This window comes from Acomys minous (genome assembly GCF_964271855.1).
Source record: "Acomys minous genome assembly, chromosome: 5".
In the NCBI taxonomy this organism is placed as follows: domain Eukaryota; kingdom Metazoa; phylum Chordata; class Mammalia; order Rodentia; family Muridae; genus Acomys; species Acomys minous.
In genome coordinates this window covers 103,526,026-103,535,303 of record NC_140494.1, presented here as the reverse complement: position 1 = coordinate 103,535,303, position 9,278 = coordinate 103,526,026, and positions in this window count along the sequence as shown.

Below are 9,278 nucleotides of genomic sequence, written 5' to 3'. Positions count from 1 at the left end.
ACACACACACACACACACACACACACCTTCTTGGTGTCTCTCTCCTGGTCTTTCTGAACAGTCCACACAGAGCTCTCGGTTCTGGAGAACTCCATTCATCTTAAGGGTCTGGGTGTGTTCTCTGATGTTTCTCTTTCTGTCACCTCCAGATTCCCCAGCAGGCTCAGACTGCTGAGGAGGCTGTCAGGCCTGCTGTTGATCTCGAAGCCTCCATAACTCTTGGGCCACTCTCTAGCCTGGCCACAAGTGGGGCAGGCTTCTTCCTGGAAATGGCATCCCTAAGGAGCAGCTGAGCAGGGTATGCCGACGTGGGTGGGGACGGCACGGCTGGAAGGGATTTGTCTGCTTTGGATTCTTTTTTGTGAAATTTTTGTCTCTTTGCCATGATGCTCCATTCATTTCAGCTGATGTCACTGTGGTGTGGGGGAGCGCCTTTGACATCTGTGTAGAGCTAAGGCAGATCTCTGACCCAGGCAGCAGGAAACCCTGGTTCCACTTGCAGAGGAATTTCTGTCTTCTTGTCAGATCCTGGGGGTTGGGGAGGCTCCTTCCTTCCTTCCTTCCTTCCTTCCTTCCTTCCTTTCTTTCTTTCTTTCTCTTCTTCTTCCTCCTCCTCTTCCTTCTTTCTCCCCCTCCTCCCCCTCCCCCTCCTCTTTTTTTAGACAGGGTTTCATTACACAGTGGTGACTGCCCTGGATCTTCCCAGGTAGACCAGCTGGCCTTGAACTCACAGAAATCTGCCTGCTTCTACCTCCTAAGTGCTGGGAATAAGGGTGTCCTCCACTCTACTCAGCTTTGAGGAGACTTCTTTTGTTTAAATTTGTCTGCACCCTGATCACTCTAGTCAAAACTCTCTTGGTAACTTTTTTGCACATACAGACATCACACATGTGTACATGCATATTTCCTTGCACCTTGTCATGCTTTGCCGGAACTGCCTAACCCAGCTGGACTCCAGGCTGTTTCTGGAGGGGATGTTTGAGCAGAAGAAAGAGCCTGGTGTGTGTGTCCGGGTGTCCGTGCATGCGTGCGTGTGTGCGTGCGTGCATGCGTGCATGTGTATGTGTGTTTATAAGCCACACAATTTCATGGTGCATCCTTGTTGAACTATGACCAGGTCCCTCTTCCCACCCGGTGCCCTCTCCCCTACACTTCAACACTTGTCCTGGCTTCCTGTACCCTTTAGTTGTAAGCACAAGCAAGCTGGAGGAGCCTGGGAAGGGCATGCAGGGACCACAGGGGACTGGAATGTCACAGGCAAGGGACTTCCCTGACCTCTCTTTGAGTTGACAGGCTTCCAACCTTTTTCCAGCTTGGACACTCAGTGGTGATTAAGTCTTGCTTAGACATGTAGGCAAGCAAAACCCACAAAAGCCATGACGCTTGTGGTAAGGTGGGGCCTGCCCAGTCTTTTCCATCTGCATGCCAGCATGCCCCTGCTTGAGCGTCCTACAAACACAGCCTTATTCTGACAGAACATCCAAACCCATTTACTAAGCTCCCTGCCACCTTCCCAAGCCCTCAGCAGGGACCTCAGCATCTGGAGGCATTAGACTAGAAATGCAGGTCCTTAGGTCAAGCATGATAATGTAATAGATATAAAGCTGTGATCCCGGGACTCGGGAGACAGGCAGAAGGGTTGCTGTAAGTTCAAGGCCAGCCAGGGCTACGTAGTGAAATGGAGAATGCAGATTTCAGCCCTTCAGACCTGTTGAATCAGAATGGTGGGGGCAGACTTGGTTGGTGTAACACCTTCCTTCTCTTTACAGATGGCACCCAAAGCCTGGAGAGCAAGGCAGGTCTTGCTCAAGGTTATCATGGGGTATCATGGACAAACTACAATGCTAGGTTGCCCACCTGTGGTTCCTGTAGTGGTGAGGCCGAGGGACCATCCACCTGTCTGCTCTCCGTGCTGGCATGAATATTCAGCAGCGGTTGTGTTTGGAGACATTGGGCTTTAGTTAGGTTGAATGCCGATTGCTGAGGGATACTTCCTGTCCTAGTCATTCAAGGAAGGGTGTGTATAAGAGCCTAGCTGGGGTGAATTCTTAGAGCGAGGTTTGTCATCATCACTCATGTGATACGTCTTGGAAGGCTTCTGGGAAGAGGCGAATTTAGGGGAAGAGAAAATCTGAGGAAACAGAAGCATGTTTCGGCACAGCCAAGTGGGAGGGAGTGCCAGGAGCCCGGGGGTGGGGGGAGGGGCAGGGTCGGCTGGGTATGGAGAGGGACTAAATATGAGCAAGGTGAAGAAGCAAGGCATTCATGGGGTACAGCGGTAGTAGAGGCCCTACTACCAGGTCCCCAGAAAACCAGCGACTTCTCTCTCTTAGAGCCAGGGAACATTTAACATCTCCAGCTAATTATCTAGTGCCTGTTAGGGATGAGGGAGGAGAGGGTAGCTCAGAGCCACGAGGCTTTGAAAAGGAAGGGCTGCTCCCTGACAAAGCCGGCCTGTGAGGTTTCAAAGGCAACTTCTGAGCAGCCTGCACGTTTCATGTTCATTACACCCTCACTTCCCAGGTTCCAAAGACAAACAGTGGGATTTAAGGGTTTTCTTTCCTTTTTAGAGTCATTTCATTCTGAGCTGAGCTTTCAGCTGGGGAGGAGGCGCAGCGGCTGGAGCAACCCCGGCCTCCCAAATCCCTAGCCTAGGCAGATCTCAGCCCCAGCCTCTTGGTTGGTACCCTGCGGAAGCTTCCAGCCTCTGCCCCACCCCCTTCCCTGCCTGTAGTTCTCCAGGGTTCCTGCTCCAGGCTGGGTGAGCAGATGCCTCTGGCCAGCTGTGGGTGTATGATGCAAGATACAGTCCTGGTACTGCTGGATCCTAAGTACTTCGAGGACAGGACCCAGCATTCTTCTTTGTTTAAATCTCCCTGCTTGTTGATGCTCAGTAAATGCGAATGGGTGGATGGATGGGAGGACGAATGGATGTGCCCATCAATTGCTTCCTGATCACATCCTGCTGTTCCTAGCTATGGTTTATATGTCTCAAGGAAACTACATTTCCCAGACTCTCTTACCTTCTGGGGTCTGGATGGCTCCAGCCAATTAAAGCCCCTGGAAGAAGGTGGGTGGGAAGAGAAGCCAAGATGGCTCTCTGTCTCTGTGGGTCTGTATGTCTACAGCATCTGCCTTTCCTCCTCGGCTTCTGTGAACAAGCCCCTCCTCTCATAGCCCAGTTCCTTCTGCTTGACTGCAGTGGCTCCATGCCCTGTCTGGTGGTCTCAGTGCTGAGCTCTTAGAACATTGCCCCAGTTCCATCTCCATGAAGGGAACAGCTTCCTACATAGCTAATGTGGGCTCCCTACCTCTTCTGTCATAAGCCAGAATCAAGCCCATCAATTAAATCTCTCTGTTTAAAAGGCCTTGTGTGGCTTCTGATTTCTCAATGGACTCAGTGGGGTGAGTAAGTATGCACATTGTGTGACACCCCCCCTCCGGAAACAGACTCTACATGAACTTCCAGCTTTGAGTGGGCTGGATCTGCTGGGGACCTGGAACCCCTCTGATGTCGCAGCCTGCCATGGTGGGAGGAGCCCTCACAGACCTTTGGCACGTGATGACAGCTACAGCCCAGGGGACCCTGACTCCCCATCTTGGGACTGCTCCTTCATTTCCTGTGAGCCTGGTTCTGCTCGCTGCTGAAAAACTGCTAGCGGGCCCATCTCATACCCACTAGGATAACTTCTAGCAAAGAGTCAGTGTTAATGAAGCCCTTGCACAGCTGGGGATGGTGATGGGGAGGCGAACATGCAGCTGGAAAACACTACTGTGGTGCCTTGAGAAGTTAAACATAGAAGCATCACATGATCTTGCAATTCCGCTTCTGGGTATATATTTTAAAAACAAACAAACAAACATCCCCTCCAAAAACAGAGTCCTCAAAACTTACTGCCCACTCATGTCCTCAGTAGGAATAGTAGCTAAAATATAGAAGTAACCTATATATCACCTGCAAGATGTGGTGGGTACAACCAAAAGAGTACTATTCACACATTTTGTTTGTTTTTGTTTTTGTTTTTGAGACAGGGTTTCTCTTTGTAATAGCCCTGGCTGTCCTGGACTCACTTTGTAGACCAGGCTAGCCTCAACCTCACAGAGATTGACCTCTCTGACTGCTGAGTGCTGAGATTAAAGATGTGGGCCACCATGCCTGACCTACTACTCACACTTTAAAAAGTATTATTTATCTGTCTATCTATCTATCTATCTATCTATCTATCTACCTACCTATCATCTATCTGTCTGTTAACTATCTATCTATCTATCTATCTATCTACGTATTCATCTATTTGAAACAGGGTACTCTGAAGCCCAAGTTAGCCTTGTAATTTTGGCAATCCTCCTGCCTCAGCCTCCTGTGTTGGGATTATAGATGTGAGCCACCATATTTGGCAAGGATGGGAATATGGCATTGGCTACACCCGGGATGAGCCTCAGGATGTTTTGCTAAGTAAAATAAGCCAGGCACGGAAGGACAAATTATGTATGGTGGCACTTAAGTGAAATACCTCAGGAGTCAAAAATTACAGGAGACAGGAAGTAGAACTGCAGTTGCCAGGGCTGGAGGAAGGGGAAATCGGTGTGTGTGTGTGTGTGTGTGTATGTGTGTGTGTCAGTGTTCGACGGGTACAGATTTTCGGTTTGCAATATGAACATAATTATGGAGGTGGATGGTGATGGGTGTACAATCTCATGCATTGAGTCTTGTGAGACTGTGCACTCAGCTAGGGTAAGTTTACGTCCTGTGTATTTTTGTGATGTAGTGTATATAGTAAAATATATATAGTAAAAAATTAATATATATATACATACATACATACATACATACATACATACATACATACATACACACACACACACAAAAAGCCCAGTAGTATAAGATGTTGCACAAAGGCACAGCAAGGAGCAGAGAGGAAAAGCCATCTCTGCCTGCCAGACCCTGTTTTGGCCTTTCAGTCTCCCTCCATGAATCTCACAATGACACTGCTGGGTAGTTCTTCTTTCCTGTTTTATAGAGCGAGCTGAGGCTCTGAGAGCTTAAATGACCTCTTTCCTATTCACAGCCAAATGGCCGCTTGCTTCTGTCCTTTCCCTCTCACTCTCGGCCTCCCTCTGATACTCGCTGATCGTCACAGTCCACTCTCCTACAACGCTCAGCTCCGGGGTCTCCTCCAGTCTCCTCGTGGTCAGCCTGCCGGAGCTTCCCTTCTCCCTCTCCTCTTTCTCACCCCTGCAGGGCCATTTTCTAACACAGAGAGGAAAAGCATCTCTTTGCTTAAATTCCCTCCAGTAATTCCAGTTGTCTGGGAATAAGGTCTGTGCTCTGCCATGGCAGGAAGACCTGTGAACAACTCCTCCCCCTCCCCCACTCCCACCCCTAGCTGTGGCTCCTTGCATCCCCTCCACACTCTCCCCTGTCATCCAGCCTCGTCACACCTTATAGATCTCAGAGGTGGGGTCGTGTATCCTTATCTCCGTGACTGTCTTCTGCACTCAGGGATCCCGATTCCTCCTTGCCATAGAACACACTCAAGATACAGTCACGCCAGCTCCCTCTCCAAGAGAAGCTGTGGCTAACTGGGATGAGTTAAACATGCTTGACTGGGCTGTGGGGGTGAGTCAGCAGAGTGGCCAGGGTGGGATGAGGGGGCTGGGGTGCCATGCTGGGACACCCCAAATTTCTCATTTGTTCGCTTTGTCCATCCCGGAACAGGAAAGGTGAGCAGCCTTTCAGTTGCTCTTGTTCCTTCGGTGGCTCTCACCAAACGTCCCGCCTCTAGTGCTGCTAGTGCTCTTGCCCTTGCTAGGCACTGTAGGTGCCTGGGTGGAAGGATCAAATAAGGGCCACATGCCACCCTTATGAACTACTCCTACTGTGGGAGGGGGCAGATGTAAGTAAGGAGGGAGAGATTAAAATACTCTTCTTCGTCTCCACCCTGGGGCACATAGGAGACCCATAGGTAGAAAAAAACCTTTCAGCTTCTGGCTGCCCTGTCCTAAATCACCTCCCAGCATGCACTGAGCTGACAGTATGTCCTTACCTGTCTGTCTTCTCTAGTGCTGTAGGCACCTCCAGGACATAAACTATATAATAAGCACCCCCAGGTCTTGGCACAGGTTCCGAGCAGAGCAGCTGTGGACTCTAGTTTGGTTGGTTGGATGAACCTCAGCTCAGGAAACAGTTGGTTGCTTGACTCCCTAGAACAGGGGCCAACAAACTGTGGCTGTGAACCAAATCCCACCTGTGGCCAGCCTGTCTTATGTGACCCTCAAACTGAGAATACTTAAAGCCTTTGTGTATGTGTGTGTGGTGTTTTATGTGCGCATGCAGTTTCATGTAGATGTGTGCATGCACTTGTGTGCACAAACATGTGGAGGCGAAGGGACAACTCTAGCCATCATTCCTTAGGTGGTGGTGTCCACCTTACTATGTGGGGACTCACCACCTAAACCAGAATGTCTGTCCAGCAAGGCTCAGGGGTCTGCTTGCCCATCACCCCCACATGGCTTTCTTACATGGCCTCTGGGGATCAAACTCAAAGTGAGCACTTTACCAAGTTATTTCCACAGCTTAATTTAAAATGAACTTTTAATTGACAAGTAATTATTTTACGTATATAGGGGGTACAACGCGATGCTTTGATACATGTATTCGTTTTGAATGTCTATGTGTTTTGTTTGTTTGCTTTTGAGACAGAATTTCTCTGTGATAGCCTTGGCTGTCCTCGACTCACTTTGTGGACCAGGCTGGCCTTGAGCTCACAGCGATCCGCCTGCTTCTGCCTGAGTGTCTATGTTTTTAAAGAGATGTAGTGAAAACTATGAAAGAGGGACAGCAAGATTCATTAGCAGCGAAAGATACTTGTTGCCCCTCCCCCCCACTCTCCCCCCTGCCCCCCCCTTCACTCAGATTGACCCCTACGGTCCACACAGTAGAAGGAGAGAGCTAACTCCTGAAAGTTGTCCTCTTCTCTCCACGTGAAGTCCATGGCATACACCTACTACCCCCAAATAAACAAAATGAAAAAAAAAAAAAAAGGAAAGAAAGAAATCCTTAAAACAAACAAACAAGCAAAACAAAACAACAAAAAATACTCCTACATACCAGTAACATACTATAGAGACACACATGACCTGCAAAGCTTAAGCTATCACGGAAAAGTTTGCCTCCTCGGCTCTAATCCTTTCTGTAACTCAACTTCCTCACCGGGGTTTGGTACCATGAGGGTGACAAAGGCGTAATTCTGTGTTCATCTTCCAAGGTCCCCATCATCCTGTTCTTCCAGCATCAGCACCCCAGACACGTATACAGCAGATGCTCAGGAAATGCTGACTATCAATGTCATGGTGTGGTTATCCTTGATTCCCCAGCCATGTGCGCATCAGGTGTTCAGGAAATGCTGATGTCTTGGTGTGGGTGTGGTCATCCCTAATTCCCCACCGTGCTGATGCCCATCCCTGCCGACTCCACCTGTTCCTTGTCTGCCACCCTCATGCTTTTTGGCCTGTAGTGTGGGAAGCATGTGCTGGACTCTGAGAGGAGCTCTGAGCGGTGTGGAGGAGGAGACAGTGATCAGAGCTGGGCTCCGCTACCACATAGTAACTGAACTGTCAGAATCTTCCTTCCTGTCCCTGACACATACGGAGAGTGGCTCCGTGTCTCCTTCCTTCACAGGGTCCTGGGGAGAACTAAAAGAAACCATTTCCGGGAGGTGTGTCGTGATGCTGGGAGCTGCAGGTGCTATTACTGTGGGAGACAAGGGAGCTTTGTGTTGCTATTAGTTTCACTGATAGAATGTAGCTTGTAAGGTGATTCCCATAAAGACAGTTAGTTTGTTCCTTGAAGGACAAGGTGGAGTCTAAAGCTGCCTGTCGGACAGTCACAGGGTGAGTGCGATCACCGGGTGTTTGTGGCCCTAGGATAGCCCCTGACTATTCTCTGGCTTCTCCTTCAGTTAAGAGGCCTGAACAAGGTGGAGAAGGAGAAAGTTCATAAGGATTTGGGGCGGGTGCACTGCCAGAGTTCTGATCCGCAGACATTCCCTGGAGCCAGGATAAAATAGGAAAGGCCTTCACCATCGCCTCTGTACACAGGAAGGGAGGCCTGGCTTTGCTGCTTAGCCCCACTGTCCGCCCATTCACTAGTAGCTTGTTTTCCCAGAACCTTGTCTTTGTTTGGCATTTGCTTCCCAACAAACACCCTGTTCTCTAAACAAAATGAAGAAAAACAAAAACTACCAACAAAAATTAAACAAAGCCTATATTGCCGGGAATAGTAACACCCGCCCCTGATTTTTGTTTTTGTTTTTAGTTTTTCTTTTGGTTTTTCAAGACAGGGTTTCTCTGTATAGCCTTGTCTGTCCTAGACTCATTTTGAAGACCAGGCTGTCCTCGAACTCATGGATATCTGCCTGCCTCTGCTTCCCAAGTGCTGGGATTAAAGGCGTGCGCCATCACTGTCCGGCTATGCCCCTGATTTTTATAGATATAGATATTAACTTCTGGAGAGCTGAAGTGACTTATTCAAAGGGGCTGTTTCTCCCCCTACCCCAAAAAGGTCTTTATCTGTAGCCCAGGCACGCCTCAAACTCATGGCAATCCTCCTGCCTTGGCCTCCCAGAAGTACTGGGCAATAAGTATGAGCCACTATGCCCAGCTAGGATCTAACCTCTTTATTTCTAGGGTTTTCTAGACACCCGACTGTCTCTTTTCTTCTGCTTCTGGTTTTCTCATGAAATCTGTCTCCTTCTTGGCCCTCCAGGGCTGCCCTTTTGCCCACCCGAACTGCTACAGTACAGCTGGCTCCTGCTACATAGCCTATGGTGACAAGGGTGGGGCTTTGGGGACCTCCCTTGCTTGGCCCCGGCACATGCTGGGGCAGTAAAGAGGAGCTGTCATACTTGATTACCATGACATGGAATATTGTGCTGCCAGGGGGCCCTGGTGTCACACTGCATTAAGTGGCTCTCAGGGCCTTCTCCCTCCAGCCAGGAGATCAGCTGGTCAGCCCTCCCCTTGTCCCATTCAATCCCATACTCAGTGGCACTCTTGACCCTGGGGAGACAGTCAAGGCCACTTCATAGCAGCTGAGTGCCCAACTTGGGGCACGTCTCCATCCCTAGGACAGTCTCATCTGGCTTCTCGAGGACCAGGCTGTCACTTTGTGGTTGGTGGCGAGCTCAGAGCTTAGGGACTTGATCTTTCTCCCTATGGATTCACCTCACAGATGCTGTCCAAACGAAGGGTGGATGAAGCCTGGATGAACGCTTCAG